The sequence below is a fragment of the Arachis hypogaea genome, chromosome 9, assembly GCF_003086295.3.
Source record: "Arachis hypogaea cultivar Tifrunner chromosome 9, arahy.Tifrunner.gnm2.J5K5, whole genome shotgun sequence".
NCBI classification, from domain to species: domain Eukaryota; kingdom Viridiplantae; phylum Streptophyta; class Magnoliopsida; order Fabales; family Fabaceae; genus Arachis; species Arachis hypogaea.
The window spans coordinates 89,255,467-89,264,831 of record NC_092044.1 but is presented as its reverse complement, the minus strand read 5'-3'; the positions used below and the strand labels follow the sequence as shown (position 1 = coordinate 89,264,831).

Here is a 9,365-nt window from a genome sequence, read left to right as displayed (position 1 = left end):
GGGCGTTAGTGACAGACGCAAAAGAATCGCTGGATTCTATTCCGGCCTGACCGAGAACCGACAGATGATTAGCCATGCTATGACAGAGCATAGGAACATTTTCACTGAGAGGATGGGAGGTAGCCACTGACAACGGTGAAACCCTACATAAGCTTGCCATGGAAAGGAGTAAGAAGGATTGGATGAAGACAGTAGGAAAGCAGAGAGACGGAAGGGAAGGCATCTTCATGCGCTTATCTGAAGTTCCTACCAATGAATTACGTAAGTATCTCTATCTTTATCTTTACGTTTTTATGCGTTCATCACCATATCCATTTGAGTTTGCCTGACTAAGATTTACAAGATGACCATAGCTTGCTTCATACTAACAATCTCCATGGGATCGACCCTTACTCGCATAAGGTTTATTACTTGGACGACTCAGTGCACTTGCTGGTTAGTTGTGCGAAGTTGTGTAATGCCATGGTATTGAACACCACGTTTTTGGGGTTCATGACCGGGGATTATGAGAGTTGTGAAAAGTATTGTTCACAATTTTGCGCACCAAGTTTTTGGCGCCGTTGCCGGGGATTGTTGAGTTTGGACAACTGACGGTTCATCTTGTTGCTTAGATTAGGTATTTTTTTTTTCGAAATTCTTGAAGATGAATTCTAGAGTTTCATGATGATTTGTTGAAGTCTGGCTGGCTGTGAAGCCATGTCTAATTTCATTGGACCGAGGTTTCAACTTATCATCACAAGAGCTTGTTGATTTTTATCAATCTTGCTGTTGGAGCAGTGATCTGCTAAGGCTTGGCTGGCCTTTGGCCATGTCTGGTGTTTTGGACCGAAGCTTTCTTTGAAAGCTTGGCTGGCTGTGAAGCCATGTCTAATTCCTGGACCGGAGTCTTAGACTAGCATTGCACTGATTCCTGGAATTCTCATTAAGAATTTTGATATCTTTTTCCATTTAATTTTCGAAAAAACACAAAAAAATCAAAAAAATTCATAAAATCCAAAAATTTCTTGCTTGAGTCTAATGTCTCATCTTAAGTTTGGTGTCAATTGCATGCATTCATTCATGTGTCTTAAGGATCTTCAAGTAATTCTTGATGATTTTCGTGCTCTGATCTTTAAATTCAATTGACTTGAGTGTTTTGTGTGTCTCATATGCATTTTCATTTTGTTAGTGTCAGTAGTATACAAACTGCTAAGTTTGGTGTCTTGCATGCATTGTTATTTGATTCTTGTTGCATTTTGATTTTTCCTTATTATAAAAAAATCCAAAAGTATTTTTAATTTGTGTCTTTTCAAGTCAATAATACAGAGAATTGAAGATTCAGAACATACAGCAGAGGAATTGCACAGAAAAAGCTGGGCGTTCAAAACGCCCAGTGAAGAAGGACAGACTGGCGTTTAAACGCCAGCCAGGGCACCTGGTTGGGCGTTAAACTCCCAAAAGGGTATAGTTTTGGGCGTTAAACGCCAGAATGTGCCCCATTCTGGGCGTTTAACGCCAGGATGGCACAAGAGGGAAGATTCTGTTTTCAAATCAATTTTTTTTCAGGTTTTCAAAGTTTTTCAAAATCAAATCTTTTTCAAATCATATCTTATCAATCATGTGTTTTCAAAATCAATTTCTTTCTATTTTCAAAGATACTTGCTATCAATTAATGATTTGATTCAACATTTCAAGAATGTTGCCTTTTCTGTTGAGAAAGGTTTAATGTTTGAATTATATCTTTTCTTGATAGCCAAGTCATTGATTTTCAAAATCAAATCCTTTTAAAATGTTTTTCAAATCATATCTTCTCAATCACATCTTTTTAAAACTAATCATATCTTCTTAACCACATCTTTTTCAAAATAAGTTTTCAATCAAATCTTTTTTATTTCTAATTTCAAAATCTTTTTCAAAAATCACTTGATTTCTTTTCCATTTTCATTTTCGAAAATTAAGTGATGTTTTTCAAAAATGTTTTCAAATTTTTTTTTTTACTTAATTTTCGAAAATCACTTCCCTTCTTCTCACATCCTTCTATTTATGGACTAACACTATCCCTTAAATGCAAAATTCGAACTCCATCTTCTTTGATAAGTTCGAATTTTCTACTTCTGTCTTCTACTCTTCTTTTTCTCTAACACTTCAAGGAATCTCTATACTGTGACATAGAGGATTCCACATTTTCTTGTTCTCTTCTCTTTCTTATGAGCAGGAGCAAAGACAAAGGCATTCTTGTTGAGGCTGATCCTGAACCTGAAAGGACCTTGAAGAGTAAGCTAAAAGAAGCCAAAGCACAACTCTCTTTAGAGGACCTGACCGAATTCTTCAAAGAAGAAGAACACATGGCAGCCGAAAACAACAATGCCAACAATGCAAGGAAGGTGCTGGGTGACTTTACTGCACCTACTCCCGACTTCTATGGGAGAAGCATCTCTATCCCTGCCATTGGAGCAAACAACTTTGAGCTTAAGCCTCAATTAGTTTCTCTAATGCAACAGAATTGCAAGTTCCATGGACTTCCATTGGAAGATCCTCATCAGTTTTTAGCTGAATTCTTGCAAATCTGTGACACAATCAAGACTAATGGGGTTGACCCTGAGGTCTACAGACTTATGCTATTCCCCTTTTGCTGTAAGAGACAGAGCTAGGACATGGTTGGACTCTCAACCTAAAGAAAGCCTGGACTCTTGGGAAAAGCTAGTCAATGCCTTCTTGGCAAAGTTCTTTCCACCTCAAAAATTGAGTAAGCTTAGAGTGGAAGTCCAAACCTTCAGACAGAAGGAAGGAGAATCCCTCTATGAAGCTTGGGAAAGATACAAACAATTAATCAGAAAGTGTCCTTCTGATATGCTTTCTGAATGGAGCATCATAGGTATTCTCTATGATGGTCTCTCTGAACTGTCCAAGATATCTTTGGATAGCTCTGCTGGAGGATCTCTTCATCTGAAGAAGACGCCTACTGAAGCTCAAGAACTGATTGAAATGGTTGCAAATAACCAATTCATGTACACTTCTGAAAGAAATCATGTGAACAATGGGACTAGTCAGAAGAAAGGAGTTCTTGAGATTGACATTCTGAATGCCATTTTGGCTCAGAATAAAATATTGACCCAACAAGTCAATATGATTTCTCAAAGTCTGTCTGGAATGCAAAATGCACCAAGCAGTACTAAGGAAGCTTCATCTGAGGAAGAAGCTTATGATCCTGAGAACCCTTCAATGGAAGAGGTGAATTACATGGGAGAACCCTATGGAAACACCTATAATCCTTCATGGAGGAATCATCCAAATATTTCATGGAAGGATCAACAGAGACCTCAACAAGGTTTCAGTAACAATAATGGTGGAAGAAATAGGTTTAGCAATAGCAAGCCTTTTCCATCTTCTTCTCAGCAACAGATAGAGAGTTCTAAGCAGAATACCTCTGACTTAGCAACCATGGTCTTTGATCTAATCAAAACCACTCAAAGTTTCATGACTGAAATAAGGTTCTCCATTAGAAACTTGGAGGCACAAGTGGGACAGCTGAGCAAGAAAATTACTGAACTCCCCCCTAGTACTCTTCCAAGCAATACAGAAGAAAATCCAAAAGGAGAGTGCAAGGCCATCAACATGGCCGAATTTTGGGAGGGAGAAGAGGCAGTGAACGCCACTGAGGAAGGCCTCACTGGGCGTCCACTGGCCTCCAATAAGTTCCCCAATGAGGAACCATGGGAATCTGAGGCTCAAAATGAGACCATAGAGATTCCACTGGACTTACTTCTGCCATTCATGAGCTCTGATGAGTATTCTTCCTCTGAAGAGGATGAGTATGTCACTGAGGAGCAAGTTGCTAAATACCTTGGAGCAATCATGAAGCTGAATGACAAGTTATTTGGAAATGAGACTTGGGAGGATGAATCCCCTTTGCTCACCAAAGAACTGGATGACTTGTCTAGGCAGAAACTGCCTCAAAAGAGACAGGATCCTGGAAAGTTTTCAATACCTTGTACCATAGGCACCATGACCTTCAAGAAGGCCTTGTGTGACTTAGGGTCAAGTGTAAACCTCATGCCTCTCTCTGTAATGGAGAAGTTAGGAATCTCTGAGGTGCAAGCTGCAAAAATCTCACTAGAGATGGCAGACAATTCAAGAAAACAAGCCCATGGACTTGTAGAGGATGTTCTGATTAAAGTTGAAGACCATTACATCCCTACTGATTTCATAGTCCTAGAGACTGGGAAGTGCATGGATGAATCCATCATCCTTGGCAGACCCTTCCTAGCCACAGCAAAGGCTGTGATTGATGTTGATAGAGGAGAGTTGATCATTCAAGTGAATGAAGAATCCTTGGTGTTTAAGGCCCAAGGATATCCCTCTGTCATCATGGAGAGGAAGCATGAAGAGCTTCTCTCAAAACAGAGCCAAACAGAGCCCCCACAGTCAAACTCTAAGTTTGGTGTTGGGAGGCCACAACCAAACTCTAAGTTTGGTGTTGAACCCCCACGTTCAAACTCTAAGTTTGGTGTTGGGAGGTTCCAACATGGCTCTGAGCATTTCTGAGGCTCCATGAGAGTCCTCTGTCAAGCTACTGACATTAAAGAAGCGCTTGTTGGGAGGCAACCCAATGTTATATTTTATCTATTTTCTTTTGTTATTTTATCTTCTTTTGTAGGTTGATGATCATGAGAAGTCACAAAATCAATGAAAAAAGCAAAAACAGAATGAAAAACAGGAAGAAAAATAGCACACCCTGGAGGACGCACCCACTGGCGTTTAAACGCCAGTGAGGTTAGCTGTTGGGCGTTTAACGCCCAGTCTGGCACCATTCTGGGCGTTTAACGCCAGAAAGGGGCACCAGACTGGCGTTAAACGCCAGAAAAGGGCAAGAAGCTGGCGTTAAACGTCAGAAATGGGCACCAGCCCGGCGTTTAACGCCAGAATTGGCACAAAACGAGATTTTGCTTGCCATTTGGTGCAGGGATGACTTTTCCTTGACACCTCAGGATCTGTGGACCCCACAGGATCTCCACCTACCCCACCACTCTCTCTCTTCTTCACCCATTCACCAATCACCTCAACACCTCTTCCCCAAAAACCCTTCACCTATCAAATCCCATCTTTCTCTTCACCACTCACATCCATTCTTCATAAAACCCCACCTACCTCACCATTCAAATTCAAACCACTTTCCCACCCAAACCCACCCTCAAGTGACCGAAACCTACCCTTCCCTCTCCTATTTAAACCCACCTTCACCCCTTCATTTTCACACAACATACACACCACTTCTCCCACTTCTTGGCCGAACACAGAGCCATTCCCTTCTTCCTCTTTTCTTCTTCTTCTACTCTCTTCTTTCTTCTTTTGCTCGAGGACGAGCAAACATTTTAAGTTTGGTGTGGTAAAAGCATTGCTTTTTGTTTTTCCATAACCATTTATGGCATCCAAGGCCGGAGAAACCTCTAGAAAGAGGAAAGGGAAGGCAAAAGCTTCCACCTCCGAGTCATGGGAGATGGAGAGATTCATCTCAAGGGTGCATCAAGACCACTTCTATGAAGTTGTGGCCTTGAAGAAGGTGATCCCCGAGGTCCCTTTTTCACTCAAAAAGGGTGAATATCCGGAGATCCGACATGAGATCCGAAGAAGAGGTTGGGAAGTTCTTACCAACCCCATTCAACAAGTCGGAATCTTGATGGTTCAAGAGTTCTATGCCAATGCATGGATCACCAAGAACCATGATCAAAGTATGAACCCGGATCCAAAGAATTATCTTACTATGGTTCGGGGGAAATACTTGGATTTCAGTCCGGAAAGTGTAAGGTTGGCATTCAATTTGCCCATGATGCAAGGAGATGAACACCCTTACACTAGAAGGGTCAACTTTGATCAAAGGTTGGACCAAATCCTCACAATCATATGTGAAGAGGGCGCCCAATGGAAGAGAGATTCAAGAGGGAAGCCGGTTCAATTGAGAAGGCATGACTTCAAACCCGTGGCTAGAGGATGGTTAGAGTTTATACAACGCTCAATCATTCCCACTAGCAACCGGTCCGAAGTTACCATAGACCGGGCTATCATGATTCATAGCATCATGATTGGAGAAGAAATAGAAGTTCATGAGGTTATAGCTCAAGAGCTTTATAAGGTGGCGGACAAGTCCTCTACCTTGGCAAGGTTAGCCTTCCCTCATCTCATTTGTCACCTCTGTTATTCAGTTGGAGTTGACATAGAGGGAGACATCCCCATTGATGAGGACAAGCCCATTACTAAGAAGAGGATGGAGCACACAAGAGACCCCACTCATCATGAGATCCCTGAGATACCTCAAGGGATGCACTTTCCTCCACAAAACTATTGGGAGCAACTAAATACCTCCCTGGGAAAATTGAGTTCCAACATGGGACAACTAAGGGTGGAGCATCAAGAACGCTCCATCATCCTCCATGAAATTAGAGAAGATCAAAGAATCATGAGAGAGGAGCAACAAAGACAAGGAAGAGACATTGAGGAGCTCAAGCACTCCATAGGATCTTCAAGAGGAAGAAAGAGCCGCCATCACTAAGGTGGACCCGTTCTTTGATTTCCTTGTTCTTTATTCTTCTGTTTTTCGAATTTTTTGTGCTTATGTTTATCTATGTTTGTGTCTTGTGATCATTAGTGTCTTAGTGTCTATGCCTTAAAGTTATGAATGTCCTATGAATCCATCACCTTTCTTAAATGAAAAATGTTCTTAATTGAAAAAGAAAAGAATTGCATGAATTTTGAATTTTATAACAGTTTAATTATTTTGATGTGGTGGCAATATTTTTGTTTTCTGAATGTATGCTTAAACAGTGCAGATGTATCTTGAATTTGTGGTTCATGAATGTTGGCTCTTGAAAGAATGATGAAAAAGGAGACATGTTACTGAGGATCTGAAAAATCATAAAAATGATTCTTGAAGCAAGAAAAAGCAATGAAAAAAAAAAGAAGAGAAAAATTTCGAAAAAAAAAGAGAGAAAAAGAAAACAAAAAAAAAAGAAGAAGAAGAAAGAAAAAGAAAGAAATAAAGTTGTGATCCAAGGCAAAAAGAGTGTGCTTAAAAACCCTGGACACCTCTAATTGGGGACTCTAGCAAAGCTGAGTCACAATCTGAAAAGGTTCACCCAATTATGTGTCTGTGGCATGTATGTATCCGGTGGTAATAGTGGAAGACAGAGTGCTTTGGGCCACAGCCAAGACTCAATAAGTAGCTATGTTCAAGAATCATCATACTTTACTAGGAGAATCAATAACACTATCTGGATTCTAAGTTCCTAAAGAAGCCAATCATTCTGAATTTCAAAGGATAGAGTGAGATGCCAAAACTGTTCAGAGGCAAAAAGCTAAAAGCCCCGCTCATCTAATTAATACTGATTTTCATAGATGTTTTTGGAATTCATTGCATATTCTCTTCTTTTAATCTTATTTGATTTTCAGTTGCTTGAGGACAAGCAACAATTTAAGTTTGGTGTTGTGATGAGCGGATAATTTGTACGCTTTATGACATTGTTTTTAGTATGTTTTTAGTATGATCTAGTTAGTTTTTAGTATATTTTTATTAGTTTTTAGTTAAAATTCACTTTTCTGGACTTTACTATGAGTTTGTGTGTTTTTCTGTGATTTCAGGTATTTTCTGGCTAAAATTGAGGGACCTGAGCAAAAATCTGATTCAGAGACTAAAAAGGATTGCAGATGCTGTTGGATTCTGACCTCCCTGCACTCGAAGTGGATTTTCTGGAGCTACAGAATCCCAATTGGCGCACTCTCAATGGCGTTGGAAAGTAGACATCCTGGGCTTTCCAACAATATATGATAGTCGATACTTTTCCCAAGATTTGATGGCCCAAACCGGCGTTCAAACTCACCTTCAAGATTTCCAGCGTTAAACGCCGGAACTGGCACGCAAATGGGAGTTAAACGCCCAAACTGGCACTAAAGCTGGCGTTTAACTCCAAGAAGAGTCTCTACACGAAAATGCTTCATTGCTCAGCCCAAGCACACACCAAGTGGGCCCGGAAGTGGATTTTTATGTCATTTACTCATTTCTGTAAACCTTAGGCTACTAGTTCTCTATAAGTAGGACCTTTTACTATTGTATTTGTAGACTTTTATAGCTACCTTCATTTTTATGCTATCTTAGATCACTGGGAGGCTGGCCTCACGGCCATGCCTAGACCTTGTTCTTATGTATTTTCAACGGTGGAGCTTCTACACACCATAGATTAAGGTGTGGAGCTCTGCTGTACCTCGAGTATTAATGCAATTACTATTGTTCTTCCATTCAATTCCGCTTGTTCTTGTTCTAAGATATCACTTGTTCTTCAACTTGATGAATGTGATGATCCGTGACACTCATCATCATTCTCACCTATGAACGTGTGACTGACAACCACCTCCGTTCTACCTTCGATTGGGTGAATATCTCTTGGATTCCTGATTGCACGATGCATGGTTGATCGCCTGACAACCGAGTGCTCGCCTGACAACCGAGCCAACCATTCCGTGAGATCAGAGTCTTCGTGGTATAGGCTAGAACTGATGGCGGCATTCAAGAGAATCCGGAAGGTCTAACCTTGTCTGTGGTATTCTGAGTAGGATTCAATGATTGAATGACTGTGACGTGCTTCAAACTCCTTGCAGGCGGGGCGTTAGTGACAGACGCAAAAGAATCGCTGGATTCTATTCCGGCCTGACCGAGAACCGACAGATGATTAGCCATGCTGTGACAGAGCATAGGAACATTTTCACTGAGAGGATGGGAGGTAGCCACTGACAACGGTGAATCCCTACATAAGCTTGCCATGGAAAGGAGTAAGAAGGATTGGATGAAGACAGTAGGAAAGCAGAGAGACGGAAGGGAAGGCATCTTCATGCGCTTATCTGAAGTTCCTACCAATGAATTACATAAGTATCTCTATCTTTATCTTTAAGTTTTTATGCGTTCATCACCATATCCATTTGAGTTTGCCTGACTAAGATTTACAAGATGACCATAGCTTGCTTCATACTAACAATCTCCGTGGGATCGACCCTTACTCGCGTAAGGTTTATTACTTGGACGACCCAGTGCACTTGCTGGTTAGTTGTGCGAAGTTGTGTAATGCCATGGTATTGAACACCACGTTTTTGGGGTTCATGACCGGGGATTATGAGAGTTGTGAAAATTATTGTTCACAATTTCGCGCACCAGTACCTAAGGAAGATGATGCTGTGAGAGAATCCATTCATATTCCTTTTCCATACCTTGCTAGGAGGACAAAGAAGCAAATGGAGCTAGACCCCAAAATGGTAGAAATTTTCAAAAAGGTTGAGGTAACTATTCCCCTTTTGATGCTATTCAACAAGTACCTAAATATGTTAAGTTCCTAAAAGATTTATGC

General features: G+C 40.7%; 1 non-coding gene across 1 annotated transcript; it reads right to left on the bottom strand.

Annotated features, from left to right (window-relative positions):
* Positions 1-2,727: 2,727 nt before the first annotated feature.
* On the bottom strand, positions 2,728-2,835 carry LOC112713978 (small nucleolar RNA R71). Its single transcript, XR_003158937.1, has one exon. It is a non-coding gene; the product is annotated as a small nucleolar RNA R71 (small nucleolar RNA).
* Between the last annotated feature and the right edge of the window lie 6,530 nt (positions 2,836-9,365).